Below are 23,682 nucleotides of genomic sequence, written 5' to 3'. Positions count from 1 at the left end.
CTGCACCGTGTATTATCATCAGTACTTTTTGCTTACACAAACACACCTTTAATCAGTTCCATTTGTTCTGGCCGCGGAGAAGCCCGGGGTGATACGGAAACGGCGGGGTCGCTGTGCACGTCTGGTAATTGCCTTCCTTAAGTGCCACCTATACCTCCTCACCTCTGCCTGGCTCTGCTATCAGGCCATTCAAGCCGGCCCAATAATAACGCCTTTGAATTCATTAAGGCTTGACGGCTGTTGACGGCACGTGAGGGAGAGGGGGGGGGGGGGGGGGTGGGGGGGGGGATAAGGAAGGATCAAATTGAACAGCCGCGGTACAAAGAAACAAGATGGAGAATCACTCATGGCTATACTGCACGTGCAAAAAAAACAAAGATGTATTTATTTACATGCACGGGTCCTGTATATCAATCAAGCTTGGGGGAAATTGGGAATTAAAGAGAACAAGAAGCCTAAAATCACTTCATTTGAGCTCATAAAAAAATCCAATCTACGCGTGTGTGTGTGTGTGTGTGGGTCGCTTCTCCGTTCTGTGATGGGTTATAGGCTCTTTAACGTCCACGACACCGTCTTTGTGTGGAGGAGAAAAAGCACAACCAATTGAAGGTGTGGGGTTTTTTTGCCTGGCAGACGTATATGCAGAGGGACGGTTGTGATCAGGGATGAGGAGGGGGGTCAGCGCCCCGGGGGTCCCGCGCTCTCTCTCCCTCTCTCTCTCTGTCTCTCTCTGGGACAAGGTCACGGCTGGGGATGTCACTGAGGATACAGCAGGAAATGGCCGGGTTTAGACATCAGTGGCGGCTGGTTTCATAGTTAAAGGAACTGGCCACCGTTTTTACATACTGAGATATGTTCTTACCTTAGCTTGGACGAGTTCTTTAGGACCTGTCTGATCTTCACCCGTGCCTTCAGTCACGTAAACACAGCGCAGACGGCGTTAGCATTTAGCCTCTCCCTCTCTCCTCTATAGCTCCAAAACAGGTCAAGATAGAAGCTACCAAGCTCTTCCACGTTTTCCCTATTTAAATATGGTTACGTGAAGTGTTCCACTACAAAGTATAATTACACAAAATTAAACAATGTGGATTTTCTATATTGTAAGGCGCAATAATACCAGGAGTTGTTCGAAATCCGCGCAGTAATCTTCACTTTACTGTGCGGATGCCAAATTACTCCTGGTATTATTACGCCTTACATTATAGTTCCCCCTTTTATCCGGGCGATAATGTTTTTATTGTCTTTTTAAATGTCAAGCACTTTGCGATGCACCTATGTGAAAAACGCTCTTTAGATAATGACTGATATGTATGTATATATATATAAAAAAAACCAAAAAACTCTTCCTCACCCTCCGCGGGCGGTCTCTTTCTCCTCCTGCTCGGGTCCTCTACCGTCGGCCTGGGAGCTTGAGGGTTCTGCGCAGTATCTTTGCACTTTTCTGGACCGAGATGTCTGATGTATTTCCTGGGATCTGCTGGAGCCACTCCTCCAGTTTGGGGGTCACTGCCCCGAGTGCCCCAACGACCACGGGCACCACTGATGCTTCACCCTCCAGGTTTTCTCCAGCTCTTCTCTGAGCCCCTGGTATTTCTCTAGTTTCTCGTGTTCCTTTTTCCTGATGTTGAAGTCTTGGTATTGCTATGTCGATCACAACGGCTCCTCTGCTCTTTGTCACCACCACAATGTCCGGTTGGTTCGCCATTACCATTTTGTCCGTCTGTATCTGGAAGTCCTACAGGATCTTGGCTCGGTCATTCTCGACCACCTTTGGAGGTGTTTCCCACTTTGACCTTGGGGTTTCCAGCCCATACTCTGCACAGATGTTCCTGTACACTATACCAGCCCCTTGGTTATGGCGCTCCATGTAAGCTTTCCCTGCCAGCATCTTACACCCTGCAGTTATGTGCTGGATTGTCTCATTGGCCTCTTTGCACAGTCTACACCTGGGCTCTTGTCTGGTGTGGTAGATCTGGGCCTCTATTGCTCTGGTGCTCAAGGCCTGCTCCTGTGCAGCCATGATGAGCCTCTGTGCTGTCCTTTAGTCCGGCTCTGTCTAGCCATTGGTAGGATTTCTGTATATCCGCCACTTCAGTTATGTTTCGGTGGTACATGCCGTGTAGGGGCTTGTCCTCCCATGACAGGACCTCCAGCACCTCATCTTCTGTTCCCCATTGTCTGAGACATTCACTGAGCACGTCATCTGTCGGAGCCTTGTCCTTGATGTACTTATATATATATATATATATATATATATATATATACACATATACATAGAGAGAGAGAGAGGGAGGAGGGTGAAGGCATCAGTGGTACCCGTGGAGGAGTGGCTCCAGCAGATCCCAGGAAATACATCAGACATCTCGGTCCAGAAAAGTGCAGAACCCTCAAGCTCCAGGCCTCTGGTGGAGGACCCGAGCAGGAGGAAGAAGAGACCGTACAAATGTACAACAAAACGGTGTCCAGGTGCTCGTCCTGAGCCATGTTTTTGGAAACGAAACACTTCATTCACTTTGCCCTTGTTGTTTTTTATTTGTATTTATTGTTTTTAATCTGTTTTTATTCATTGTTTTATGTACTCATGTAACTGGTGGGGATAATCTGTATTGTATTGGTTTTTATTGTTTTTATGATCTCCTGTGCAGCACCGTGTTAAAGGGGGGGTATTATGCAAAATCGACTTTTTCAAGCTTTACATCATGTTATTCTGTCACTCCCTCATTAAAAACATGCCTGAAGTGTTGCCTTGGCACATTCACGTATTTCTGAGTAATCTGTAAAAACTCTGATGGCGGCCATTTTAGGGATAGGTTTGCCTGAGTCCTCCTAGGAACGCCCCCACCTCCTGGAGACGCCTCCGAGCTTTCGTCACCAGCCGAGTAACCGACCACTGCTCCTCAGCAGAACCCCCTCCCCACTGATGCCACAGACAGCGTGTGGAGGGGGCGTGTCTAAAGGCTCAGAGGTTCTTAAAGAGACAGAGGCCTATTTCAAGACATTCACTACAGCCATTTTGAGAGAGACATTTTATACAAGGCAGTTATTCTAATTTACTGCATTTACAGACCAACAGAAGGTTTGTCATCATTGTAGTGTGATATAGACTGGAGCTATGGGACTGAAAAAAGCAGAACACCCCCTCTTTAACATGCCTTTGTTTAAATGAGCGATATAAATAAATGTTTGAGTGTCGGTGATCGCCACACAGGCACAGGCTGGTTGTGACTCGTACCTTTCCGTCAAAGATGAACAATGCAAACACGTATCCAGCGCGTGTTACGTACAGACGACGCTTCTGAACAGGTCCGTTAATCTTTAATTACAAATCAAGCCCGGCCTCTGAGACCGCGGCCCTTTCATCAGATCTATTATTTTCCTATTGCGGCGGCGTGTCATTAAGCCCACTGTTATCGTGTGCCACCCCTCTCCATGACTACAGCGCTGATATCACAGTCCCTCCTGCCGCCCCGTGTGAGCATGTGCAGTCATTTGGCCGTGATGAGTGAACGCTGTAATCCCCGGCGCCCGTCCCTCTCCGCCCGCCGTGTTTTTGAACTGTTTTAATATGTCCGAGTCGCCTGATGGATGTGCGGTAATAACAGTGTTCAGCAGAATGGGGTTGGTTGTCGCAGTAATTTGAGCCTCCAGAAAATGGCCTCATTTTGTTGCAACATTAACGCGTTTTTACTCGTGAACCTCTTTATTGTTTTCTGTGTCAGAGCGTTTGCTGAGGCGAGCACTGGAGGCAATTATAAAAGAAGCAGCTACACTTTAGAGATGAAAACGTAGTGCTCGCTTAGAGAATAAACATCGTTTGTTTCAATGATGAGGCGTGGATTACAAAAAACGCTTAAGTGAAAAAGTAGAGCTCTTAAGGAAAACTGTTTGCTTTGCGTCTGCTGTTTATGATGAAACTAAAATAAATAGAATAAAATGGACTGGCCACAACAAGGTCCAGCTCTTAACCCCATGCACTGTAGTTACACGACGAAGGGAAAGTCCAGTCTCTCACCTGTTCAGACCAGAAGACGATCGCCCAAACCCATGAGTGTGTTTGCAAGGGCTCAAATGTTCTTAGTTATTAGTTAAATTCCAGTTATGGCAGTTTTTGGGATATGATGTTTAAATGTCATTGAGAAAAGGGGAAACTTAAATCCCTTGTTTACCTTGATGAAATTAGGAAACCCGGCTTTTCGTATCATTAAATTTTTAAGTACATTACGGTAACAATATTAAAAGCATAAATGTGTGGCTTATTGCGGGGCTTGTTCTTTTGAATGTCCACTTTGGGCTTAATGTTTTGCTCGTCCACTACATTCTGAACGACAGCGACGGCAGATCGTGGATACGTCGTTACCTTTACCCGTCCTGGGTCTGTCTGAGCCACCGACGTGGACCAGGCAGGTCTGGGAGAAGGTTCGAAGCCGGGGCTGGTGTGAGAGAGCGGAGCTGATGGAGTTCACCGACAGTTAGTGGAGGAAAAACTTTACATCATCGGGAAACTGCGTTTATATGATCACAAACAAAACCGGAATATTGAAAACTCCCAATAATAACCGGGAAACTCGAGCCCTTGTAAACACACTCCATGTAAAACCCGACAGAGTTTATGAATCCGCAAGAAGTCTATTTTGCACTTTTTGTGTAATGTGTAATGCAGTTCATAGGAAAAACTGGCTCCTGCCCCCACTGGGTCATTCTAGAACCTGAAAACAACCAATAGATACAGACGGCATCTCTGGAATCGCCCATATATGGTCATCATTGAAAACAGTTAAGGGGGAAAAACAATTTTGAAAAAATATAAACTTTTTCTAATTATTCAAAAACTACTTTAACAAATGCTGAAATATGAACATAGTTTCTACTAAATAAAGAAACAAAGACATGGGGAGGAGCAAAGTGGCTCAACAGCCCATAAATACATAAAAAAAAAGGAGAATGCTAACTTGATGCTACATGTTAGCATCGGGCTAATGCTAACGGTTAGCTAGCGCAAGCTACAACTGCCATTTTTTCACTTCTACTGAACAATCTGCTGTGAGAAAATATCCATATGGGCCCGATTTACACCGATTTAGACTTGACTTTATTTGTATGTGATAAATAAGTTCATATTCCACCAGAAAATGGCTAAAAGAGTGAAAAATTGTGTTTCTCTAAAGATTCTATTTTCCCCCTCGGTGAGGCCACGCCCCCTTCTATGACGAGATGCCGTCTGTATCTATAACCAACCATCTACATATAAAGTGGCCTTAAGCTGTGCTTGTTCTCTAACACAAAGAGCCGTAGCCTATCCTTGCATAATGTCAAGTAGCCGTTAGCCACTGAGTGCTAATCAGCCTCTTTATTAGTGTTTTAGGTGGATTTGAGCTAAATCACTGGGGGTGTTTAGTTAAAGCAGTACTAAGTAACTTGTTTACCTTAATAAATCCTTCCTGTAGTCCCTGTGGGGGTAATACAAGTCTTTCATCTCCCCCTGGTGTCTCTGGCAAAAAAAACACAATTGCAACTTCGCTGCCACCGGGTAGGAGGCGCAATACACACTAATGGAATCACAAATAAGAAGCTAACAGGCTAACGGACAAAGCTAACTGTGGGCTAGCGCCACTTTAAACAGTATTTACAGCCAAGTTTGAGTGAAAAAAAATATTTCCATTCTGTAATTGGATGAACAATATCCCTCTGTCCCTTTGTCTTTTCTGTCAGCGTAGTATTTACTCTCACGGACAATTAATAAGTAAAAAAATCGCAACTTGCTACAACACCTGCAGTTGCGCTTACGGCCTCTAGGGGCAAGAGTTACTTAGTACTGCTTTAAAGATCACAGTTAACCCCAAAACAGGAGTCTGATTGGAAAGCACCTTGGGCTAACTGGGCTAGCTCTTTGCTAAAAACAACAAAGCAGCCAAAGGTGAACCGGAAATGGTGCGCAAAGCCATTAACCCCTTGGGAGTCTAGCCGCTCCCCCGCTGCTGCTAAAGGACATTCGGGTCGGTATCATGTAACTGGCACAAGACTGGTGCAGGGTTTGGGGGAAAACGGAGTCGAATCTTTAGCCACATCAGATTTGACCACACATGTAAACGTAGTGAAACTTTGGGATGTGCAGCAGACAATTTAGTATTTGTATTATTTAGTCAAGATTTTCAAATATCATCAACTGGTCCGGGTTGGAGTATGTTTCACCTCAAATCAAATGACAACTTGTTTTATTCTCAATCAACTTTTGGGGCTCTCATCCGTGTCACCTCACACACACAAAAGCTCAAATAAAATTCGATTGAAAAGTCTGGCTTCTCCACAGACACATTTTTCCAACACAAAAACGCTCACAAACACAGAGACAAAAGCATTTACACTTTCCAATTCCCCCCTGGTTTTAATTCCCCCACAAACGCGAGCGTCTATTGCTATAACAGCTAATGGCTTTCCCCAAATCATGTCTTTTGTCCATCGCCGAAATTGCAAATAAACGCAATAAAATCACCATAAAACAGTACATTGCCTGCGTGCCCTTGGGCCAGAGAGCAATGAAATAGATTGATAATGAGCAGAAAGGGATCGCAGCAAACATGATCCGCTGAAATTAACTGGGCTATTGTATCAACACATTTCCTTTTCATTAGAGTCCCAAGCCCCATCCGTCCAAATGAATGGCCCGGAGTAGAGTGGCTCAGACGCTGCCGGTGGTGGTTAATCACATTAATGGCCCTGTCTCAATTATTAGCCCCACACTGAGAGGCGTTTAGCATTTACCCGGCCTGCATGAGCCTAAACCGCTCCACTAACAACTTTGTCGTCACAGCGCCAGGACGAGCCAAAAAAAACAAGTCACACACGGCAATGTTTCGCTGAACCACCTTTTTCACCAAGATTTTGTATTGACGATGAAAGAGTGCAACCCCGTGAGCTGCTACCCTAACGTGGTGGGGTTGTTTGAGCGCCCGAATGATCCGAGGAGCTATGTTGTCTGGGTCTCCCATGGCAAACAGGTCCGAGGTGACGGGTCAGACGAAGAGCAGTTCAAAAGACTCCAAGGGGCCCCACCCTGGAGCCAGACCTGGGGTTGGGGCCCGAACGTGAGCGTCTGGTGGCCGGGCCTCTGCCCACGGGGCGACGTGGGCCCGCCCTCCTGTGGACCCACCACCCGCAGAGGGATCCGTAGGGGTTGGGTGCGGAGAGGACTGGGTGACTGGTCTACTCCAGGGTGCTGGAGAGGAGGATCCGGCCGATAGTCGAACCTTGGATCCAGGAGGAACAATGCGGTTTTCGTCCTGGTCGTGGCACACTGGACCAACTCTATACCCTCCGTCGGGGAGTTCGCCCAACCAGTCCACATGTGTTTTGTGGATCTGGAGAAAGCGTTCGACCGCGTCCCTCGTGGTGCCCTGTGGGGGGTGCTCCGGGAGTATGGGGTCCGGGGCCCTCGTGGTGCCCTGTGGGGGGTGCTCCGGGAGTATGGGGTCCGGGGCCCTCGTGGTGCCCTGTGGGGGGTGCTCCGGGAGTATGGGGTCCGGGGCCCTCGTGGTGCCCTGTGGGGGGGGCTCCGGGAGTATGGGGTCCGGGGCCCTCGTGGTGCCCTGTGGGGGGTGCTCCGGGAGTATGGGGTCCGGGGCCCTCTGCTAAGGGCTGTCCGTTCCCTGTATGAGCAGCAGGAGCTTGGTTCGCATTGCCGGCAGTAAGTCAGACCTGTTCCCGGTGCGTGTTGGTCTCCGCCAGGGCTGCCCTTTGTCACCGGTTCTGTTCATTACTTTTATGGACAGAATTTCTACGTGCAGCCAGGGGCCGGAGGGTGTCCGGTTTGGGGGCCTCAGGATCTCGTCTCTGCTGTTTGCGGACGATGTTGTTCTGATGGCCTCAACGAACCAGGACCTTCAGCTGCTCTGGGGCGGTTTGCAGCCGAGTGTGTAGCGGATGGAGCGTGAGATCGACAGACGGATCGGTGCAGCGTCAGCAGTGATGCGGTCGCTGTATCGGTCTGTCGTGGTGAAGAGGGAGCTGAGTCGGGGCAAAGCTCTCGATTTACCGATCGATCTACGTTCCCGCCCTCACCTATGGTCATGAGATTTGGGTCATGACCGAAAGGACAAGATCGCGAATACAAGCGGCCGAAATGAGTTTCCTTCGCAGGGTGGCTGGGCGCACCCTCCGAGATCGGGTGAGGAGCTCAGTTACCCGGGAGGAGCTCGGAGTAGAGTCGCTGCTCCTCCACGTCGAAAGGAGCCAGCTGAGGTGGCTCGGGCATCTGTTCCGGATGCCTCCTGGTCGCCTCCCGCGGGAGGTGTTCCAGGCATGTCCTAGTGGGACAAGGCCTCGTGGAAGACCCAGGACAAGGTGGTGGGACTATGTCTCCGAGCTGGCCTGGTGTCGCCTCGGGGTCAGAACAGCTGGAGGAGGTGTGTGTGGATCGGGAAGTTTGGGCATCTCTGCTGAGACTGCTGCCCCCGCGACCCGCCCCGGATAAAGCGGAAGAAAATGGATGGATGGATGAAAGAGTGTGACAACTGAGCCTTCTCCACATGCCAAAGATTCTCAGTTAAGATCAGGAATGACCATTAAAGGGATATTTCAGGATTTTTGACATAGGGCCTCATTTCCCAGTTATCCAGAGTGTTGTTGATTTCTGGAGATATCTTTTTTTATCCATGCAGTCCTTATATTCGAAGAGTTTAGTGATGCTAGGCTAGTGCAGGTCTATGGTAACTAGTAGCCTGCATTAAAAACAGCACCTGAGGCAAATCACTTATAACACCAGACAACTGACCTTGTATCACCTGAAGTATCGCATTTTGAGGGACTATTTTCCAGCAGATCACTCCGCTGCTCCGTAACTTACAACCAGGAAGCTGATGCTCCTCAAACAAAAGTTCTTTAAAATGCAAAATGGTTATATTTCAAAAATATATTCAGTCAACACAGACATTTATATGGGTAGTCTGGTGTTTGCCTCAGCACTGTGCTTGGGTCAGACTGTTTTGAATGCAGGCTACTAGTTACCATAGACATGCACTAGCCTAGCATTAGCCTAGCACCACTAAACTCTTCAATTATAAGGACTGCATGGATTAAAAAAAAAAAAATGTATATATCCAGAAATGAACAACACTCTGGATAACTAGGAAATGAGGCCCTAAGTCAAAAATCCTGAAATATCCCTTTAAGTTGAGGGAAGAAGAACTCCACTGATGGAATAACTTGGTCATTTAGGATGTTCACGTCAGCGGATCTCGTTGTTTGAACACATCGATCTTGTGTTTCTAAACGCAGACTGTCGATGAGGCTGCGCTCTGTGAGATCTTCAGCTTCATCCCGGGCGCAGTGAGTGGGCTGGACAGGGGGTGGACAGACTCCCATGGTGATGTTACAGCAGTGGTCCCTCAAGCTTTTACACCTACAAACCGTACGGTTAAGGACAGGGCCTTAAACACAACAGTGAGAGTCATTTATTTACTGATATGGCCCAAAATCTCATATTTGAACCACCGACGAAGAGTGACGGTCTGAAGAGTTTTACATGTTTTGTTAACGATTGTATAGCACTTCATTGTGGCTTCACTGATGATGATCACAAACATGCCTGAGTGATCAGCGTTTGGCTCTGTGAAATCGCAGCTGATTTCTTTGTAAATGTGTTGTAAACATAGCGGAAAATTAAAGAAAGCCAACAGCATCTTCACTCAATAGATACAGACGGCATCTCGTCATAGAAGGGGGCGTGGCTTCGCCGAGGGGGAAAATAGAATCTTTAGAGAAACACAATTTTCCCTCTTTTTAGCCATTTTCTGGTGGAATATGAACTTATTTATCACATTAATAAAGTCAAATGTAAATCGGGCCCATATGGGGCACAGCAGATTGTTCAGTAGAAGTGAAAAAACGGCAGTTGTAGCAAGCTCTAGCTAGCCGTTAGCATCAGCCCGATGCTAACATGTAGCATGAAGTTAGCATTCTCCGTGTATTTATGGGCTGTTGAACCACTTTGCTCCTCCATGTCTTTGTTTCTTTATTTAGTAGAAACTATATTCATAATTCAGTATTTGTTAAAGTAGTTTTTGAATAATTAAAGAAAGTTTAGATTTTTTCAAAATTGTTTTCCCCCTTAACTGTTTTCAAAAATGACCATATATGGGCGATTCCAGAGATGCCGTCTGTATCTATAGGTTGCGTTCACGAGACATCACAACATTCTAAAAAGCCTATAGACATGTTAGCATCAGGCTAATGCTAACGCTGGCTAGCGCTACTGAACACTCTGCTGTGAATAAACATCCATATGGACCCGATTTAGACATGACTTTATTTGTATGTGATAAATAAATGGATATTTCGCAAGAAAACGGCTAAAAACACTGAAAAATTGTGTTTCCCAAAAGATTCTGTTTTCCCCCTCGGCGAAGCCACGCCCCCTTCTATGACGCGATGACGTCTGTTTCTATTGGCCCCTGCCCTTCACCTGACATTATGACATCATCACATTCTAAATTGTGAACGCCACCTATTAAATTCCATGCATGTGATGTTTTGCTTAATTCTTGCAATTTAGAGCAATCTTGTTAACTTTGGTTGTTTCTTCTTTGACTCATCCATCAGAATTTCCTGTCTTTTTTTTATTGAAACATTTTGGAAATATTGCCTAAGAGTTACCCAAAAGATGATTTTAAGCCTCAATTGTTTGCACTTTTCATTTCCATTTTAAGCTACTTTTATACAAAAAAACATTTTATTGTTACACAATGCAGTGTTGTTAAATCCAGACCCCTTTAAGTCCAATGATTCTAAAAGTCCCTGCACAGCCAGCGGGCGGTGCTTGGACAGCCTGTAAATGTATGCAAAGCATCGTTTCTGGCACATTCCCCGCATCCTTTCTGCGTTGAAATCTTCCCACAAAGCTTGTTTACAAGACTAGCCTGCGCCTCATGAGGTGATTGTTTTTCCTCTGGCTTTTCGTAGTTCGCCTTCTTTCATTGTCGCCGTAAACCATGTAATGCTATTAGCCAGCGTTTTGCACCCCAGCACAATTCCACGCCATAGTCTTCCTCTGTCCACGGCTTTAGCCGGAGTCTGTCTCGGAGCGTTCAGACAGCAGCATTTTCAGCTGCGCCCCGGCTATGCTCGTTTAATACAGCGGCACATCCAGAAAGACGGCACTTTGCGAGAGGAAAGGAAGTATCGAGTCAGTTTGCTGCTGAGGGTATTTCACACGCCATTTAGTAACGGCCATCTTCAGCTCAATCAGCTGTGGACGCCAAACAGGCAGCGCTCTTCTTGTTTGTGTCACTGTCGACAAATGGACAGAGGCCAGGGCTGTGCAATTTATCGAAATAGAAACTTTTTTTTTATTTTTTTATTTTTTTTTATTATTATTATTATTTTTTTTTTATTATTATTTTTTTTTTGTGCAAATCAGACTTGGATTATTTCATGGAGCTGGGATTATCTTCTCTTCGCATTTCACGTGCCATGGCTCATGCTTTTGTTTTTTTTATTTTTTTTATTTAACATCAGTGCAAATTTAGACAATTTACCACAATATGCTCATTTTCAATCAAATTCATCTCACACATAGATGCAACAACAACAACAAAAAACACAGGGGTCTGCTAAATTACAATAAGATTGTATTTTTCAAGAAGAGTGATGGATTTAATTAGTTTTTTATTATTTACATTCATTTTCTCAAGGGAGGCCAAATACATTTTTTAATCAGATTCTTTTAAGTGGAACCATGAGGGTATTTTTTCACACCATTTCATTTTGTGGATATAATATTTTGCTAGTATTATAATTAGGTTTATTATAAATGTTTCATCTGAAGTGAAGATGGTATTATCAAAGGTCAGTAAAATATGATTTTTTGCCTCTTACTAAATATTCTTGTGAGGTCGTTCTGTACATCAGACCAAAAAGTGCAGACAAAAGGACATTCCACAAATAAATGTTCGATACTTTCACCATCACCTTGACAAAAGGAGCGATTGTTACTGACATCTTTTAAAAAACGACAAATATAATCTTTTACCGGGTAATATCTATGTATAATTTTGAATAAGCACTCTTTGACCTTATTATTGAGAATGTACTTATAAGGTAACAGAAAGATTGTACTCCATTGTTTTCTACTCATAGGGATCCATTTTTGTTTACATATAGGATTTGCAAAGTCATCAAAATGAGATGGCTCGTGCTTTTGCGTGACATAAAAACAAACAGCGCTGTGTGATGATGTCATCAGGCCGCACTGCTCAGTTTGCTTGCGCAGGTGTGAGGGCCGGCCAGCAGGGGGCAGGTGTGAAGCAGAGACCTCTCCTTAATTGGGGCAAACTTGAAATCATTTCTACTTTTATGACTGTTCAGAAAACCGAATATTTTTTTTTGTCATTAATACAACAATACAAGCAAATACTTTTTTTTAAAGGCAACAAATAATCGTTTGAATAATCGTGATTTCAATTATGACAAAAATAATCGTGATTATAATTTTTTCAACAATCAAGCAGCCCTAACAGAGGCTACGACTGGGGAACCACTCTCAAATAATGTCGAACTCAGAACATTTCGGAATAATAAGTGCACTACTTTAAAAATACAAAGCAGATTGGTGCGCAAGCAGGTTTTATACTGGATGCCCTTCCTCCTCATTTGACCCTTGATTTATTCCTGAGTCAAAATAAAAATTCTGATCTTCTTTTCTTTTTAAAAAAATCTTTTTTACCTCAAGCACATTTTCTCCATGTTAAGCTCTACTCAAATCTAAAAGTCTTGAGAGTTGGAGAGGCGAGGAAAGCGCTTCCTGGCTATACACAGGGCCTGAGGAGGAGCTGTTTGGGAGCTGCAGAATGGGCACTGGAGAAGGTTCAAAGATTACTCTAAGATGCGCTAATGGCTCGAAACACGATCCCAGGTATGTTTTTGAAGAGAACATTGCAACAAAAGCTTTGAAAAACCCTCATAGAAGCTCTAAAATATTACAAAACCCTATTTTAATAATGCGGTTCCCTTAAATCAATGAAATTACTCAGTTGAAATAATCATAGGGTCTGCAGTATATAAAGTTGAGACACACAATATGACCCAAATCGACATAGAAGCTTCATGTTTGTACCATGTCCCCCCTCTGACCCCCCCGCCTCCATAATGAGCAGTAAAGGGGTCACTCGCTCTCGTTGCCACAGCGTGTCCGTTACACCATGGCGTCGGCGTTCGGGGGGAGGTCTGCAGAGCTACAGTAATGGCTGCAGTTGTGGATCACAGGTCCAGTTAATGACCTCGGCCTCTGCGTCCGTCCATCAGCTCCCACTTCTCGATGTGTTCATTCACTCAGCCTCGTGCGAAAAGACCTGAGGCAAAGGCAAAAGACCAAATCTACAGTTTGTTTCTCCTCTTTTTCTGTGTTTTTTTTGGTTGCAGTCACAATGTGGGCGGACTATTTATTCTGGATTGGATTTGTGACCAGAGTTTTCTTACCACTGTACTTCATAGTTTAACCCTCGCCTCAAGGCAAGGCAACTTTATTTATACTGCGCATTTCGTACGGATGGCAACTCAATGCGCCTTAACCAAGCATATTTTCTCCAGTTCAGCATGACTTGACCCAAATTAAAAGCTTCTCGACTGGACAGCCTTTAGGTAACGCCTGATTTAAAAGCTAAGACCTACAAGCAAAAATTTTCCTACTGTTGTCGCCACTTTGTTGGCGTAGTTTCGTTGCATTTTTGTCACTTTTTTGTTGCGTTTTCCAGTACTTTTGTTGCGTTTTGATGCTTTTTGTAACTGTTTTGTTGTGTGTTTTTCCATTTTTGTAGCTGCTTTGTTGTTTTCATCACTTTTATGTCGTTTTGTTGCATTTTTGGCGTGCTTTTTCGACGTCATCGAATGGAACGCGTCCTCTAAAAGACGTCATTGAATGTAACGTGTCCTCTAAAAGACGTCATCGAATGGAACGCGTCCTCTAAAAGACGTCATTGAATGGAACGCGTCCTCTTAAAGACATCATCGAATGGAACGCGTCCTCTAAAAGACGTCATCGAATGGAACGCGTCCTCTAAAAGACGTCATCGAATGGAACGCGTCCTCTAAAAGACGTCATTGAATGGAACGCGTCCTCTTAAAGACATCATCGAATGGAACGCGTCCTCTAAAAGACATCATCGAATGGAACGCGTCCTCTAAAAGACGTCATCGAAATGGAACGCGTCCTCTAAAAGACGTCATCGAATGGAACGCGTCCTCTGAAAGACGTCATCGAATGGAACGCGTCCTCTAAAAGACGTCATCGAACGGAACGCGTCCTCTAAAAGACGTCATCCAACGGAACGCGTCCTCTAAAAGACGTCATCCAACGGAACGCGTCCTCTAAAAGACGTCATCGAATGGAACGCGTCCTCTGAAAGACGTCATCGAATGGAACGCGTCCTCTAAAAGACGTCATCCAACGGAACGCGTCCTCTAAAAGACATCATCGAATAGAACGTGTCTTTTAAATGACGCCATCCAATGGAACGCGTCCTCTAAAAGACGTCATTGAATGGAACGCGTCCTCTAAATGACGCCATCCAATGGAACGCGTCCTCTAAAAGACGTCATCGAATAGAACGTGTCTTTTAAATGACGTCATCGAATGGAACGCGTCCTCTAAAAGACGTCATCCAACGGAACGCGTCCTCTAAAAGACGTCATCCAACGGAACGCGTCCTCTAAAAGACGTCATCGAATAGAACGTGTCTTTTAAATGACGCCATCCAATGGAACGCGTCCTCTAAAAGACGTCATTGAATGGAACGCGTCTTTTAAATGACGTCATCGAATGGAACGCGTCTTTTAAATGACGTCATCGAATGGAACGCGTCTTTTAAATGACGTCATCGAATGGAACGCGTCTTTTAAATGACGTCATCGAACGGAACACGTCCTCTTAAAGACGTCATTGAACGGAACGCGTCCTCTTAAAGACGTCATTGAACGGAACGCGTCCTCTTAAAGACGTCATTGAACGGAACGCGTCCTCTTAAAGACGTCATTGAACGGAACGCGTCCTCTTAAAGACGTCATTGAACGGAACACGTCCTCTTAAAGACGTCATTGAACGGAACGCGTCCTCTTAAAGACGTCATTGAATGGAACGCGTCTTTTAAATGACGTCATCGAATGGAACGCGTCTTTTAAATGACGTCATCGAATGGAACGCGTCTTTTAAATGACGTCATCGAATGGAACGCGTCTTTTAAATGACGTCATCGAATGGAACGCGTCCTTTAAAAGACGTCATCGAACGGAACACGTCCTCTTAAAGACGTCATCGAACGGAACGCGTCCTCTTAAAGACGTCATTGAACGGAACGCGTCCTCTAAAAGACGTCATCAAATGGAACGCGTCCTCTAAAAGACGTCATCGAACGGAACCCGTCCTCTAAAAGACGTCATCGAATAGAACGTGTCTTTTAAATGACGTCATCGAATGGAACGCGTCCTCTAAAAGACGTCATCGAATAGAACGTGTCTTTTAAATGACGTCATCGAATGGAACGCGTCCTCTAAAAGACGTCATTGAATGGAACGCGTCTTTTAAATGACGTCATCGAATGGAACGCGTCTTTTAAATGACGTCATCGAATGGAACGCGTCTTTTAAATGACGTCATCGAATGGAACCCGTCTTTTAAATGACGTCATTGAATGGAACGCGTCCTCTAAAAGACGTCATTGAATGGAACGCGTCTTTTAAATGACGTCATCGAATGGAACGCGTCTTTTAAATGACGTCATCGAATGGAACGCGTCTTTTAAATGACGTCATCGAATGGAACGCGTCTTTTAAATGACGTCATCGAATGGAACGCGTCTTTTAAATGACGTCATCGAATGGAACGCGTCTTTTAAATGACGTCATCGAATGGAACGCGTCTTTTAAATGACGTCATTGAATGGAACACGTCCTCTAAAAGACGTCATTGAATGGAACGCGTCTTTTAAATGACGTCATCGAATGGAACGCGTCTTTTAAATGACGTCATCGAATGGAACGCGTCTTTTAAATGACGTCATCGAATGGAACGCGTCTTTTAAATGACGTCATCGAATGGAACGCGTCTTTTAAATGACGTCATCGAATGGAACGCGTCTTTTAAATGACGTCATCGAATGGAACGCGTCCTCTAAAAGACGTCATCGAACGGAACGCGTCTTTTAAAAGACGTCATCGAATGGAACGCGTCCTCTAAAAGACGTCATCCAATGCAACGCGTCCTCTAAAAGACGTCATTGAATGGAACGCGTCTTTTAAATGACGTCATCGAATGGAACGCGTCTTTTAAATGACGTCATCGAATGGAACGCGTCTTTTAAATGACGTCATCGAATGGAACGCGTCTTTTAAATGACGTCATCGAATGGAACGCGTCTTTTAAATGACGTCATCGAATGGAACGCGTCCTCTAAAAGACGTCATCGAATAGAACGTGTCTTTTAAATGACGTCATCGAATGGAACGCGTCCTCTAAAAGACGTCATCGAATAGAACGTGTCTTTTAAATGACGTCATCGAATGGAACGCGTCCTCTAAAAGACGTCATCGACAGGAACGCGTCTTTTAAATGACGTCATCGAATGGAACGCGTCCTCTAAAAGACGTCATTGAATGGAACGCGTCTTTTAAATGACGTCATCGAATGGAACGCGTCTTTTAAATGACGTCATCGAATGGAACGCGTCTTTTAAATGACGTCATCGAATGGAACGCGTCTTTTAAATGACGTCATCGAATGGAACGCGTCTTTTAAATGACGTCATCGAATGGAACGCGTCTTTTAAATGACGTCATCGAATGGAACGCGTCTTTTAAATGACGTCATTGAATGGAACACGTCCTCTAAAAGACGTCATTGAATGGAACGCGTCTTTTAAATGACGTCATCGAATGGAACGCGTCTTTTAAATGACGTCATCGAATGGAACGCGTCTTTTAAATGACGTCATCGAATGGAACGCGTCTTTTAAATGACGTCATCGAATGGAACGCGTCTTTTAAATGACGTCATCGAATGGAACGCGTCTTTTAAATGACGTCATCGAATGGAACGCGTCCTCTAAAAGACGTCATCGAACGGAACGCGTCTTTTAAAAGACTTCATCGAATGGAACGCATCCTCTAAAAGACGTCATCCAATGCAACGCGTCCTCTAAAAGACGTCATTGAATGGAACGCGTCTTTTAAATGACGTCATCGAATGGAACGCGTCTTTTAAATGACGTCATCGAATGGAACGCGTCTTTTAAATGACGTCATCGAATGGAACGCGTCTTTTAAATGACGTCATCGAATGGAACGCGTCTTTTAAATGACGTCATCGAATGGAACCCGTCTTTTAAAAGACGTCATCGAATGGAACGCGTCTTTTAAATGACGTCATCGAATGGAACGCGTCTTTTAAATGACGTCATCGAATGGAACGCGTCTTTTAAATGACGTCATCGAATGGAACCCGTCTTTTAAATGACGTCATTGAATGGAACGCGTCCTCTAAAAGACGTCATTGAATGGAACGCGTCTTTTAAATGACGTCATCGAATGGAACGCGTCTTTTAAATGACGTCATCGAATGGAACGCGTCTTTTAAATGACGTCATCGAATGGAACGCGTCTTTTAAATGACGTCATCGAATGGAACGCGTCTTTTAAATGACGTCATCGAATGGAACGCGTCTTTTAAATGACGTCATCGAATGGAACGCGTCTTTTAAATGACGTCATTGAATGGAACACGTCCTCTAAAAGACGTCATTGAATGGAACGCGTCTTTTAAATGACGTCATCGAATGGAACGCGTCTTTTAAATGACGTCATCGAATGGAACGCGTCTTTTAAATGACGTCATCGAATGGAACGCGTCTTTTAAATGACGTCATCGAATGGAACGCGTCTTTTAAATGACGTCATCGAATGGAACGCGTCTTTTAAATGACGTCATCGAATGGAACGCGTCCTCTAAAAGACGTCATCGAACGGAACGCGTCTTTTAAAAGACGTCATCGAATGGAACGCGTCCTCTAAAAGACGTCATCCAATGCAACGCGTCCTCTAAAAGACGTCATTGAATGGAACGCGTCTTTTAAATGACGTCATCGAATGGAACGCGTCTTTTAAATGACGTCATCGAATGGAACGCGTCTTTTAAATGACGTCATCGAATGAAACGCGTCTTTTAAATGACGTCATCGAATGGAACGCGTCTTTTAAATGACGTCATCGAATGGAACGCGTCCTCTAAAAGACGTCATCGAATAGAACGTGTCTTTTAAATGACGTCATCGAATGGAACGCGTCCTCTAAAAGACGTCATCGAATAGAACGTGTCTTTTAAATGACGTCATCGAATGGAACGCGTCCTCTAAAAGACGTCATCGAATAGAACGTGTCTTTTAAATGACGTCATCGAATGGAACGCGTCCTCTAAAAGACGTCATCGAATAGAACGTGTCTTTTAAATGACGTCATCGAATGGAACGCGTCCTCTAAAAGACGTCATCGAATAGAACGCGTCTTTTAAATGACGTCATCGAATGGAACGCGTCCTCTAAAAGACGTCATTGAATGGAACGCGTCTTTTAAATGACGTCATCGAATGGAACGCGTCTTTTAAATGACGTCATCGAATGGAACGCGTCTTTTAAATGACGTCATCGAATGGAACGCGTCTTTTAAATGACGTCATCGAATGGAACGCGTCTTTTAAATGACGTCATCGAATGGAACGCGTCTTTTAAATGACGTCATCGAATGGAACGCGTCTTTTAAATGACGTCATTGAATGGAACACGTCCTCTAAAAGACGTCATTGAATGGAACGCGTCTTTTAAATGACGTCATCGAATGGAACGCGTCTTTTAAATGACGTCATCGAATGGAACGCGTCTTTTAAATGACGTCATCGAATGGAACGCGTCTTTTAAATGACGTCATCGAATGGAACGCGTCTTTTAAATGACGTCATCGAATGGAACGCGTCTTTTAAATGACGTCATCGAATGGAACGCGTCTTTTAAATGACGTCATCGAATGGAACGCGTCCTCTAAAAGACGTCATCGAACGGAACGCGTCTTTTAAAAGACTTCATCGAATGGAACGCATCCTCTAAAAGACGTCATCCAATGCAACGCGTCCTCTAAAAGACGTCATTGAATGGAACGCGTCTTTTAAATGACGTCATCGAATGGAACGCGTCTTTTAAATGACGTCATCGAATGGAACGCGTCTTTTAAATGACGTCATCGAATGGAACGCGTCTTTTAAATGACGTCATCGAATGGAACGCGTCTTTTAAATGACGTCATCGAATGGAACCCGTCTTTTAAAAGACGTCATCGAATGGAACGCGTCTTTTAAATGACGTCATCGAATGGAACGCGTCCTCTAAAAGACGTCATCGAACGGAACGCGTCTTTTAAAAGACATCATCGAATGGAACGCGTCCTCTAAAAGACGTCATCCAATGCAACGCGTCCTCTAAAAGACGTCATCGAACGGAACGCGTCCTCTAAAAGACGTCATTGAATGGAACACGTCCTCTAAAAGACGTCATCGAACGGAACGCGTCCTCTAAAAGACGTCATCGAATGGAACGCGTCTTTTAAATGACGTCATCCAATGGAACGCGTCCTCTAAAAGACGTCATTGAATGGAACGCGTCTTTTAAATGAGGTCATCGAATGGAACGCGTCTTTTAAATGACGTCATCAAATGGAAAGCGTCCTTTAAAAGACGTCATCGAATGGAACGCGTCTTTTAAATGACGTCATCGAATGGAACGCGTCCTTTAAAAGACGTCATCGAATGGAACGCGTCTTTTAAATGACGTCATCGAATGGAACGCGTCCTTTAAATGACGTCATCGAATGGAACGCGTCCTCTAAAAGACGTCATCGAATGGAACGCGTCTTTTAAATGACGTCATCGAATGGAGCGCGTCTTTTAAATGACGTCATCGAATGGAGCGCGTCTTTTAAATGACGTCATCGAATGGAACGCGTCTTTTAAATAACGTCATCGAACGGAACGCGTCCTCTAAAAGACGTCATCGAACGGAACGCGTCCTCTAAAAGACGTCATCGAACGGAACGCGTCCTCTAAAAGACGTCATCGAACGGAACGCGTCCTTTAAAAGACGTCATCGAATGGAACGCGTCTTTTAAATGACGTCATCAAATGGAACGCGTCCTCTAAAAGACGTCATCGAACGGAACCCGTCCTCTAAAAGACGTCATCGAATAGAACGTGTCTTTTAAATGACGTCATCTAATGGAACGCGTCCTCTAAAAGACGTCATCGAATGGAACGCGTCTTTTAAATGACGTCATCGAATGGAACGCGTCTTTTAAATGACGTCATCGAATGGAACGCGTCTTTTAAATGACGTCATCGAATGGAACGCGTCTTTTAAATGACGTCATCGAATGGAACGCGTCTTTTAAATGACGTCATCGAATGGAACCCGTCTTTTAAAAGACGTCATCGAATGGAACGCGTCTTTTAAATGACGTCATCGAATGGAACGCGTCCTCTAAAAGACGTCATCCAATGCAACGCGTCCTCTAAAAGACGTCATCCAATGGAACGCGTCCTCTAAAAGACGTCATCGAACGGAACGCGTCCTCTAAAAGACGTCATTGAATGGAACACGTCCTCTAAAAGACGTCATTGAATGGAACACGTCCTCTAAAAGACGTCATCGAACGGAACGCGTCCTCTAAAAGACGTCATCGAATGGAACGCGTCTTTTAAATGACGTCATCCAATGGAACGCGTCCTCTAAAAGACGTCATTGAATGGAACGCGTCTTTTAAATGACGTCATCGAATGGAACGCGTCTTTTAAATGACGTCATCGAATGGAACGCGTCTTTTAAATGACGTCATCGAATGGAACGCGTCCTCTAAAAGACGTCATCGAATAGAACGTGTCTTTTAAATGACGTCATCGAATGGAACGCGTCCTCTAAAAGACGTCATCGAATAGAACGTGTCTTTTAAATGACGTCATCGAATGGAACGCGTCCTCTAAAAGACGTCATCGACAGGAACGCGTCTTTTAAATGACGTCATCGAATGGAACGCGTCCTCTAAAAGACGTCATTGAATGGAACGCGTCTTTTAAATGACGTCATCGAATGGAACGCGTCTTTTAAATGACGTCATCGAATGGAACGCGTCTTTTAAATGACGTCATTGAATGGAACACGTCCTCTAAAAGACGTCATTGAATGGAACGCGTCTTTTAAATGACGTCATCGAATGGAACGCGTCTTTTAAATGACGTCATCGAATGGAACGCGTCTTTTAAATGACGTCATCGAATGGAACGCGTCTTTTAAATGACGTCATCGAATGGAACCCGTCTTTTAAAAGACGTCATCGAATGGAACGCGTCTTTTAAATGACGTCATCGAATGGAACGCGTCCTCTAAAAGACGTCATCGAACGGAACGCGTCTTTTAAAAGACATCATCGAATGGAACGCGTCCTCTAAAAGACGTCATCCAATGCAACGCGTCCTCTAAAAGACGTCATCGAACGGAACGCGTCCTCTAAAAGACGTCATTGAATGGAACACGTCCTCTAAAAGACGTCATTGAATGGAACACGTCCTCTAAAAGACGTCATCGAATGGAACGCGTCTTTTAAATGACGTCATCCAATGGAACGCGTCCTCTGAAAGACGTCATTGAATGGAACGCGTCTTTTAAATGAGGTCATCGAATGGAACGCGTCTTTTAAATGACGTCATCGAATGGAAAGCGTCCTTTAAAAGACGTCATCGAATGGAACGCGTCTTTTAAATGACGTCATCGAATGGAACGCGTCCTTTAAAAGACGTCATCGAATGGAACGCGTCTTTTAAATGACGTCATCGAATGGAACGCGTCCTTTAAATGACGTCATCGAATGGAACGCGTCTTTTAAATGACGTCATCGAATGGAGCGCGTCTTTTAAATGACGTCATCGAATGGAACGCGTCTTTTAAATAACGTCATCGAACGGAACGCGTCCTCTAAAAGACGTCATCGAACGGAACGCGTCCTCTAAAAGACGTCATCGAACGGAACGCGTCCTCTAAAAGACGTCATCGAACGGAACGCGTCCTTTAAAAGACGTCATCGAATGGAACGCGTCTTTTAAATGACGTCATCAAATGGAACGCGTCCTCTAAAAGACGTCATCGAACGGAACCCGTCCTCTAAAAGACGTCATCGAATAGAACGTGTCTTTTAAATGACGTCATCTAATGGAACGCGTCCTCTAAAAGACGTCATCGAATGGAACGCGTCTTTTAAATGACGTCATCGAATGGAACGCGTCTTTTAAATGACGTCATCGAATGGAACGCGTCTTTTAAATGACGTCATCGAATGGAACGCGTCTTTTAAATGACGTCATCGAATGGAACGCGTCTTTTAAATGACGTCATCGAATGGAACCCGTCTTTTAAAAGACGTCATCGAATGGAACGCGTCTTTTAAATGACGTCATCGAATGGAACGCGTCCTCTAAAAGACGTCATCCAATGCAACGCGTCCTCTAAAAGACGTCATCGAAGGGAACGCGTCCTCTAAAAGACGTCATTGAATGGAACACGTCCTCTAAAAGACGTCATTGAATGGAACACGTCCTCTAAAAGACGTCATCGAACGGAACACGTCCTCTAAAAGACGTCATCGAATGGAACGCGTCTTTTAAATGACGTCATCCAATGGAACGCGTCCTCTAAAAGACGTCATTGAATGGAACGCGTCTTTTAAATGACGTCATCGAATGGAACGCGTCTTTTAAATGACGTCATCGAATGGAACGCGTCCTTTAAAAGACGTCATCGAATGGAACGCGTCTTTTAAATGACGTCATCGAATGGAACGCGTCCTTTAAATGACGTCATCGAATGGAACGCGTCTTTTAAATGACGTCATCGAATGGAACGCGTCTTTTAAATGACGTCATCGAATGGAACGCATCCTCTTAAAGACGTCATCGAATGGAACGCGTCCTCTTAAAGACGTCATCGAATGGAACGCGTCCTCTAAATGACGTCATCGAATGGAACGCGTCCTCTGAAAGACGTCATCGAATGGAACGCGTCCTCTAAATGACGTCATCGAATGGAACGCGTCCTCTTAAAGACGTCATCGAATGGAACGCGTCCTCTTAAAGACGTCATCGAATGGAACACGTCCTCTTAAAGACGTCATCGAATGGAACGCGTCCTCTAAAAGACGTCATTGAATGGAATGCGTCCTCTAAAAGACGTCATCGAATGGAACGCGTCCTCTGAATGACGTCATCGAATGGAACGTGTCCTTTAAAAGACGTCATTGAATGGAACGCGTCCTCTAAAAGACGTCATTGAATGGAACGCGTCCTCTAAAAGACGTCATTGAATGGAACGCGTCTTTTAAATGAGGTCATCGAATGGAACGCGTCTTTTAAATGACGTCATCGAATGGAAAGCGTCCTTTAAAAGACGTCATCGAATGGAACGCGTCTTTTAAATGACGTCATCGAATGGAACGCGTCCTCTAAAAGACGTCATTGAATGGAACACGTCCTCTAAAAGACGTCATCGAACGGAACGCGTCCTCTAAAAGACGTCATCGAATGGAACGCGTCTTTTAAATGACGTCATCCAATGGAACGCG

The sequence above is a fragment of the Gobius niger genome (assembly GCF_951799975.1).
Source record: "Gobius niger genome assembly, chromosome: 2".
Classification (NCBI taxonomy): domain Eukaryota; kingdom Metazoa; phylum Chordata; class Actinopteri; order Gobiiformes; family Gobiidae; genus Gobius; species Gobius niger.
This window is presented reverse-complemented; position numbering follows the sequence as displayed.